At 41.3% G+C, this 9,716-nt stretch overlaps 1 long non-coding RNA gene across 1 annotated transcript; it reads right to left on the bottom strand.

Annotated features, from left to right (window-relative positions):
* Positions 1–219: 219 nt before the first annotated feature.
* LOC133343210 (uncharacterized) lies at positions 220–9,227 on the bottom strand. Its single transcript, XR_009755225.1, has 3 exons — positions 9,111–9,227; positions 2,549–2,650; positions 220–399 (listed from the first exon to the last, which is right to left on the bottom strand). It is a non-coding gene; the product is annotated as an uncharacterized LOC133343210 (long non-coding RNA).
* Between the last annotated feature and the right edge of the window lie 489 nt (positions 9,228–9,716).

Here is a 9,716-nt window from a genome sequence, read left to right as displayed (position 1 = left end):
CTCATTTACATGAAATTAGCCAAACATCTCAATGCAGAACAATCTGAAAAAAACTATCTTGATACACTTTTATAGGCTTTCCTGGCAAATAAAGGACATTATTATTATTATCATGCGTGCATGTGTAGTGTTCACAAAACGTTGTTTAAATTAATAAATAATAGAGCTGGAATGATGTGTATGGAGTCAATTAATTGACTACAAATTTAAAAAAACTTTTGTGGACAATTTATTTGGAGCCCTTGAAAGATGGTGGCCACCCCAATATCCTGCCTCATGAAGGCAGGTAACCCGCTGCACATGCAACACCCAGTGTGATGAGCCGGAACATGCCAGTGATGTCACCAAGCTCCGCCCATCACCTCCCGTCCAGCAGCACACGTGGAAACATAGGTGATACTTAAAAAAAGAAAATGTCATGTTAACCCATTAGTCGATTTATGAAACTGATTATCGTTCAAACATTCGGACACATAAATAATAGGATAGGCCACCTGTAATAAACAAGTGCGAGTGTAAATACAAAGTAATTTAAGAGACACGATACTGCTCAGTCATAGGACACGTAAGGGCTGATGAAAGAACGGCTTGCAGAGGTCATAGAAAGCGCAGAATTGATGGTGAGGTTGGCCTTTCTAGATTTATGGAAGCTCTTTCTTTTTCCAATTCTTTTCTTCCCCCTGATGGAACAACAAGGAAATCGACACGTGTGCTGGTGATTTATTTTATTACATTGCTAGATTCCAAAACACTCCTTCTAAAATTCTTAATTGATTTATATATATGTGTATATGCGTAACAGTTAACGTGCATGTGGAGTCGCTTGAATTGAAAAGACCGTGAAATCGAATTAGCAAAAAATCAAACAAGAAATTTGTACAAGAGCATATGGTCGGGTGTTATGTTCGCCATTCTCGTGAGCGTTTATATTTAAGCCAAATTCTTGTTTGTTGGAACAAGGTCAAGTTAAGCCATCTGGTCTTTACGCTTTATTAAAAAATGTGTTTCTCTTAATACTGCATTGTTTATTACATTTAACCAGGTCAGGATAAATTTAACGCACAATTTAAACGCGCCATTCAGAGCGATGTAGCTATTTTATGAGGAGAAAAAAAAAATATGAGGCAAAATGAGTAAAAAAAATGTTGCTTGGTCTTTTGAAATGCGTATTCTGGAGAATTGTGATCGTGTTATTGGTACAAAACATTAACAACCGTGCACATGTCCTTATTTTGTAGCCTAGAATGTTGAAACCGTGCCAGAGTTTGCTTTCTTAAACATATGCCGTAAGATAATACCGCTCTGGAAAGCCAATAGGCCGGTGGACTGAAAAATATTTTATTTAACGGAGGTCTACTTATATAATTTTATTTTGTGGCTAATGGCCAGTGCCATCTTATGAGATCATTTACCGTTTATAGTCAATGATGTCTCGTCTAAAGGTAGCCATAGCATTAACATACTTACGTTACACGTGTCCTTCCTCTGGAGGCACTTAAAGCAAACACAATTACGCTCAGCTCTTACTGTCGACAGCAGCCACATTTCATCATCTACCACACTATACATTGCGTGTATTTTTTATTATTATTGGACATATCCATATAAGAGACGTTTTTTTTTTAAATCCACTGCTGGATGAGGACCTCCTTAGACCATGCGGGTTTTTAACCATACTTCACCACGCTGGTCAGTGGAGGTGGGGGAAATACACAACAATAGCATTTGCTGACCTGTCCTCTGCTGCCCCCACAACGCCTGTATCACCTGTTGTTTGTGCTTGCTGGTCATCCATCCAAGCACTATCCAGGCACTATCTGGATTAGCTTTCCAGAACTGACAGGACCCGCTGTATTCCAGGTTATTTGGACATAGGCATATTATTATTATCATTACTATCGACATTCCTTTTTATCAGCTTGCTTCTGTTGAAACTTTGCTCTGCCTATGAGCGAATCAAAAGGAATGTGACTGATCCCATCAGATCTCAGAAGCTAAGCAGGTTTGACCCTGGATTAGGGCTTGAATGGGTCACAAGCACGCACAGACAACGGGCGCTCAAGGCATTGCGGGCAGCAGAGTTCTAGGCAACTGCAGGGATACACGGTGGGCAATGCAGCAAAAAGCATCATTGCACTAATTCTAGATTTGAAGCTTTCGTGACTGCAAGGATTCATATTCTTAGGTTTTTTCGGTAAAGTCACGTAGGTAAAACATCAAAATTAATGAAAATAAAATAAAATAAAAATCACTATTATTTTATTTTATTTTCATTAATTTTGATGTTTTACCTACGTGACTTTACCGAAAAAAACTAAGAATATCATCATTGCACTGTACTTCAATGCCCCCACATCTATGCTCCCCGCCTTCACCAACCCCCACTGCCTGCGTGACACGGGCCGGCCCTCGTGCCGATCGTGGATTTCCAAAATGGTTGTAGATGTGCGTGCACGGTTTTGTTATAGTCGAGAGGGAAGACGTATGTTTGTTCTTCAAAGCGTTTGGACGACGGTACGCGATTCTGCCGGTAAAGGAGCTCACTCACCTCAGACGACTTGCGAACACAAATGCCCTTTGGTGTCTCGGTGCACGCGAATCAAGCTCCACTGCGTTGCCTTTCAAGTGCCCCGCTTGTCGGCGGTAGTCTCTGAAAAAATAGAATGTTGGGCTTTTTCCGAACAAATAAAAATGGGACCTTTGTTCTGAGAGGCAGCCAGATTTATCGGTACCCGTCTGTCAGGAAGGCCCTTAAATTCAGGTCAAACAAACCGACGTCTGTTGACAGCTCAACAGGAAGTGAAGGCAGCAGACAAAAGCGGAGTTTGTCGAGTAAGACAGAGCAGGTGAGCCACTGGGGATAATCCACCCTGAAGAATGAGCAATATGATAAAACACACAAAAAATATTTCCGTGCTCTAAATGTTTATCCTCAGTAAAATTAAATAGCGTTGATTAATCACTCTTCAAGCGACGATTTACTTGGGTCGGTTTCATCCAAAGTATTTCGGGTTTGTGTCTGAATCTCACAGTCACCTGATGGGTTTGCATTGACCTCCAACGCAACTGCAGCAGCAGCAGAAACTGCAGCAGCAGCAACTGCTGCAGCAGCAGTAACTGCAGCTCCCTTTGATGCTGTTAATCCTGCATAATGCACATGCATATGCAGTACTAATCACATTCCTGCATTTCCCATAAATATGCTAAGTTCCTTTTGATATGCAAATTCCTTTGTCAATGCGCCCAGCTTATATATATGCTACAAGCTCGTGTGCTGTTTCATTCAGACTCTGTCGCCTCGACGGACCTGGTTTTCACCTGAGGACGGCTGCTTGCGTTGTGGCCGAAACGTCGTGAGAATTGTTTTATTATGTTTTATTTTTATTATTTTATTACTTCCCTTCTACGTGACTTTACCGAAAGAACCAAGAAGGTGAAAAAAGAAATGGAATAAAATAGACATGCAAACAAACATTTTATTCATCTGTGCCTTTCGTGATATTTTGTTATCCCATTTCAATAATTGGCAATACAAACTTCAAGTCAGTGAGACTTTTTTCTCAAATGAGCATTGAGGCAGTGCTGGTCTCCTGTTAATAGCTTGGAGCCAGCGGTGGAGATTCCACATTCCTATGGTGGGGGTGAGTCTATCCATAGGGCAACCACTGTTTGACTTCATCACAAAGTGGTACCTATAGTATTGACCCTAGGGCGATGGTGGGCTAAGTCAACTTCCAACTAGGATTTGAACTCGAGACTTTTCTATTCCAAGCCACTCGCTGTAATTGTTTTAGATTTTAAGTTTATTCATTTTCCAAATGTAACACGTATTCTGTTTATTTCTGGCTATTCCTTGGAAGTGTGTTTTGGGCTTCAGATGAATGCTGGTTGGGCTAGTTTGCTTTGTCTGGTGGGAACGATTAAATTGCACACCGCTTTTTCTGGTGTAATCAGCCTGTTCCGAGTGAGCAGTTTAAGTCCCTAAAGTTGCTTAACCAACCCAGCAAGCTTAATCAGGCCGACCTCTGCATGAGCATGATCAACAAGGCATTGCTAAACAACCTGGCAGCCCCAAGGATGCAAAACACCCAGCGAGGTAAAAACAGGGCTCTGCTAGCAAGGTGCATTGGTCCTGACAACGACTGCTCAGAATAAACACGTTGTTTCTCAAAAATGTAAGGTTAGACGCAGACTTGGGGTCAATTATTATTGCAATGGTGTTATTATAAATGAGTATCAAAAATCACAATGTAAATTGGATTTGCATTTGAGCTAACAAAAACTGCTGTAGATCTAATTATAACTCATCCACGGCCTGCTGAGACTTAATGGCAGAACAGGGGCAGGCGGTCAATCTGTTAGCAACGCGCCCTGGGCCCCACACACAGCATGGCCATGCAGAGATTTCCACGGTCCTTTGCATTAAGTGCTTCCCTATAAAGCATATTGACATGAGCAGCCACTGTGAAATTATCACATGTGTAGTGTTGGCTGGGGGGAGTCGGGTTCATAGCACAGTGGTAAATGCAATACGCTACAAATCCGGCGATCTGAGTTCGATTCCAATCAAGAGCTGACATCAGTGTCGAGTGACATCTGAACCAGTCCTGGGCCGACTAACTTCACCGACCAGCACTGACAAGTCGTGGTGAAGTATGGTGCAATCAACCCCCCACCACGAATATGACATGATGTGGCCTTTATCCAGCAGTGGATTAACACAGGGCAGTACATTTTTGATTTTCAAACTCGTTTCTTGTTATTAAACAAGAGCTGGGTACAAAGCTCAAGCGACGAGCAGATTGGGGGAGGGGGGGGTAGAGATATTCCGCAGACGACAATCCCGAGGGCTGGTGCCCTCGAGGCATGGGAAAGTGAAGGTGGTTTGGGCTCACTGCCCTGCTCACGTCGGGGCAACGTTCGGAATGTGGTATTTTTAGGGGAGGGGAAGACGAGGGAGGGGTGGGGGGCACATTATAATTTTGTCATACATATATATTATATCTATAAAACGGCGTGGATACCTTTGTGATAGAATTCATTTGAAAATGTTGCATTGCAATACAGTAATATATTTTAACACAGGCAAGCACATTTTTACTTATAAGCCTTGAGAAAAAGAGAAGTAGACTTAACAGTGTATTTATTTTATAGGAATTGCATGAATAAGTAGTTAAACGAGTATTACATCCATCATTTAACCACTGCAATGCAATTCACAAACCCAATAATCTCTTTAGGACCATTGTTTGTGGCCCAGCCACCCAGTTTGACCGGATTTGTGTAAGTGGCCATGAAAATAATTATGACTAAGCCTCAACGGGAATTTTACCAACGTCACTTAACCTTTCTAATAATATGGGCTCATGAGACTACCCTCCAACTGAACTTTGCTACAAACATTCCAGACATGTCAGCGGTTAGCATTGCTGATCGTATTGTATAAGAGGAAGGCGAATGGAGGAACAACCCCTGCGCTATTCCCTGGCCCTTCTGGACAGGTCCAATATCAGAATCGGAATCTTTTGTTCATCCTGGAGAAATCCGATGAGCTATTAAGCTCTTTTTTTACAGATGTCCAGTAGGGGCAGGTTAGAATGTTACAACAACAATACAAAAAACATCGGAGTGCAAGGTTTAAGAAAGGCGTGTAAACCACTAAACATAAATCAAAACTAAACTATTGTTATTCTTGGTTCTTTCGGTAAAGTCACGTAGAAGGGAAATAATAAAATAATACAAATATAAAACAATAAAATTCTCACGACGTTTCGACTGCAACACAAGCAATCATCATCAAGTTTAAATTTTTTATCATTTTATTATTTCCCTTCCACGTGACTTTACCGAAAGAACCAAGAATATGAATCCCTGCAGTCACGAAAGCTTTACATCAAAATTTAAACTATTGTTATTTTACCAGATAAAGTCCACTGAGCTATTAGTTTCTTTCAGAAGCGACCCGTCCGAAAATTATAGCTCAACGAAGTGGCTTATCATGTGGAAATTGATAGCAGCCAAATAAACTATACGCATGTTTATAAATGTGGAGGGGAAAACCGGAGGGCGTGGAGAAAAAAATCTCCACGCGATATGAATTCAACTCACCTTGCTCAACCACGACGAGCACCCAGGGAATATTCAACGTGCCCCACATTAACAAAATGGGGAAAATCTAAAAGGCAAGGAGGGAGTGCGTCACTAAGCAATGAACCACAGCAGTGTGCGATTCGTTCTATCTCATGACAATGATACAGATTTCTCTGCTGATTGTAAAAATTCGATGTTTCATCTCATTAAGGTTTTCCTGGTCAATTGTTTGCAATACAAATATAAATTGACATTGCTTTTCCATGCCCTTGTAAAAGGAGGTACTTTCTAAATACATAGAAATAAATAAAACACCAAAAGCATCTAGAAATTTGGAACCACTATGATGAGATTGTTTGAAGGAAGTATGGATATGCACTCTTATCAAGACTATTCACAGATGCTTTAAAACATATTTATTAAAATTTTTGGATTGTAGAAATATAAGACTAAAGATAAATGGTGAAAGGACGAAGCATTCCAGATATTCTCATAATTATTCTAACAATCAATGGAAGTGAACTTGAACAATATATATGAAACATCATATTGCACCTCTAAGAGAAATAATGAAGATTGAGTAAAATCATGATGTGGATGGAAGATTGTGGGTAATACATTAATAGACAAGAGTCTGTTTCTTCGTGATTAACATAAAAATGAAATACACTTAAGTACATCAACCTGTGGGTCTTTTGGCATTGATCGTTTTGTAAGGAAAGTGGACTTGGGCAGGACATGTCACTGGAAGGGATGATGAGATGATGGACGAGACTGGTGATGGAATGATTGCCAAGATAGAGAATGCGCCAATGGGGACGTCTCGCCAAGATGGAGCAAAGGGATCCGTTCTTGTGAAAGAGCGAGATGGATTATATCACCAGGGGACCATTTTAAATAGTTACAGCCTGGGGGGGAGGCTTTCATCCAGCAGTGGACTGACCATGGCTGACGATGATGATATCACATGGATTTCCCTTTCCAATGAAAAGCCACGTAATAGAATCTGATTTGAAATACACTGATGAAAAAAATGTAATGAGGAACAACACGCCTTTAAAAAATGTCTATAAACATGTAATATTGATTATTTAAACATTATTTATTATATATTCATCTGCTATAACTTTCAAACACTAAAATTAAATGTGCAATAATGCTTTTAAAATGCATAACATGTTTTATGACGGAACGAAATTCTACGAGAGAATAAATACGAAAAGAGAGTGATAAAACTGACTTGAAAATTTACAGACACATTAGCCTCTAATCGCATGAGTATAAATCCTTAACAAATATCTTAGAGAGCAGAATAACGAATAATTTAGAGGCCATCCAACAGCGGGAGCAAACTGGAGTTTAAAAAAGGTTTCTCTACCATCGACCACATTCTGGAAAATGAAATTGAATATCAAGTAGCATTTTGCCGAGCCAATTTAGACGATGGAAAATGAATTTCACTCAGTGGATAGTTATGCAGACATTATAAAAGCCAGTCAGTTTAACGCGTAGGTTTCGTGACCAATACCATCCATAATACAGTTGTTTTTTGGGTTAGATCGCGTTGTAAACATGTATTATGGATTATAAAAGCTGTGACAAACCAAGGCCTAGATTAATGGAAGAAAGTAACAACTTTAGATACTCTTAATCTATATCCTTTTTTATGTAATCTTGTTGGCAGCCTGAACCCAGCGACCTGAGTTCGATTCCTACTCACGGCGAACAACAGTGACGATTATCTGAACCAGTCCTGGGCTTCTCCTAGGTCGACTGAGCCTTAAATGAGTACCTAGTGTGGTGTGTAAACATCGGCACTTGGGAGACAAAGGCGATCGAGAGCGGTGCTGGCCACCGACCCCCTCGTGTGTGCTATGCCGCCTTTAGTAGGAGCTCGCTAACAGCACTTGCCCCAACTAGTCTGTTGGGATCTTCGTCTTTTGTGTGTGCGCGCATGTACAGTGTGTGTACTCGTGTGTGAAAATTCAGGCTGTGCGGGGGTCTTGTAATCACCAAGTTAGGATCAGTGCCCAATCTGCACTCAGCCAGCTTGACCACGATGCCTGACCTACTTATGCGTTTACATTATCGCAGCAGTCATAATCAGCGTAACAGGAACGGTGTGTATTGAATTATAGCATTCGAGGTGGCCACATGTGCTAGCTCCAGTGATTAATTTCAGCCTGATCGATCTGGGTCGACGACTCTAGAACATATATCTTCACCCGGTACACCACATCTTGTATATTTCTTGCTTTGGCTGTGGCGGCTCGCGATGTAGTTTTGCGCAGTAACCCAAGGGTCTAATTTCAGCTGTGTCTGTTTGACTTGGCGACCTGGAAATTATTTCAAAACCCGACACACCACATCGAGAATACCGCAAGCGATGCCTGTAGCGACCACTCGTGTGCCTTCCCCAGTCGACTAGCGACCTGGAAATGTTTCCATGAGAAATGAAGCCCTGGGTAGCTCACTTATTGCAGTAATAAAAATAATAATTTACACTTCTAAAGCGTATTTCACTCGGAGATCACAAGGCGCGGTACAAAAAACAGACACACACACAGGCTCACACCAATAAAATTCAACCACGAAACAAAGGATTCAAGAAATAGAAAAAGCCCTAAAAAGAAGTGGAGTCTTAAGGCGTGATTTGAATAAAACGAGGGGAGAGTCAGCAGAGAGAACGTCCAGTGGAAGTGAATTCCACAGCCAGTGGGCCACACGAGGAGAGGCCCGGTCACCCATCGTCGTACAGAGACGTGACCTCAGCACACACAACAGGCCAGACTCAGAAGATCGTAGCACTCTTGTTGAAACATATGGGGGAAGGAGGCCCTGTATATATATGAGGGAGCAGCCATTACTGCGGTGGCCCTCAGATTAAGGTGGGTTCACAAGTATGTAGAGCTGATGGAATCAGCCTGGCCGTCAGTGACAATATACAAGTACAGAGCAATTAAATTAACTGGTCACACAGGTTACAACAACAACGAGTTATTCTATGGAAATAAACTCACCATTGATGATTGCCGTTAGCGAAGAAGAGTGATGAAATGGCAGTGATGACGGTGTTCTTCATGGCAAGGCCCACAGGCCACTGGCGGCCCCTGGTGGCCTTTAGTGCGACCCCTGACATGTGACCCCCGACAACACACAGCACGTGACGACACCCCCATCATGCCGTCAAAAGCAATGTCTTGAAATGTGTGGCGGGTCTCACACTGATGTATTACACTGGTCAACAAAAAAAAACATTTTTTTCTGGCCTGGACTTTTGCAGCTGTTTTCGACTAATTTCAGGGTGCTGATTCCAAATCTGATCTCAGATTTGCTCTATCACATCTCATTTATGCTATCGGCATACCCCATTTTCATTGATGTTACCCGAAATTAACTCTGTCACTTATGATTGCAAGTTGTTGCGAGTCAGTGACTGCTTTAGTGTTAAAATATGGTGCTGTATTTTTAGGATAGTGTGTTTATAATATCATTTTATGTAGATATCCACATTTATTTAATATTTTTCTTCTGCAGTTTTTATTGAAAATGCAATATTTGATATCTCAAAACCCTGATGTGATAGACAAAAACTGATGCCAGATTTGGAATCAGCACCCCAACAT

This window comes from Lethenteron reissneri, chromosome 17, assembly GCF_015708825.2.
Source record: "Lethenteron reissneri isolate LAM-NWPU_2019-01 chromosome 17, ASM1570882v1, whole genome shotgun sequence".
In the NCBI taxonomy this organism is placed as follows: domain Eukaryota; kingdom Metazoa; phylum Chordata; class Hyperoartia; order Petromyzontiformes; family Petromyzontidae; genus Lethenteron; species Lethenteron reissneri.
This window is presented reverse-complemented; position numbering and strand designations above follow the sequence as displayed.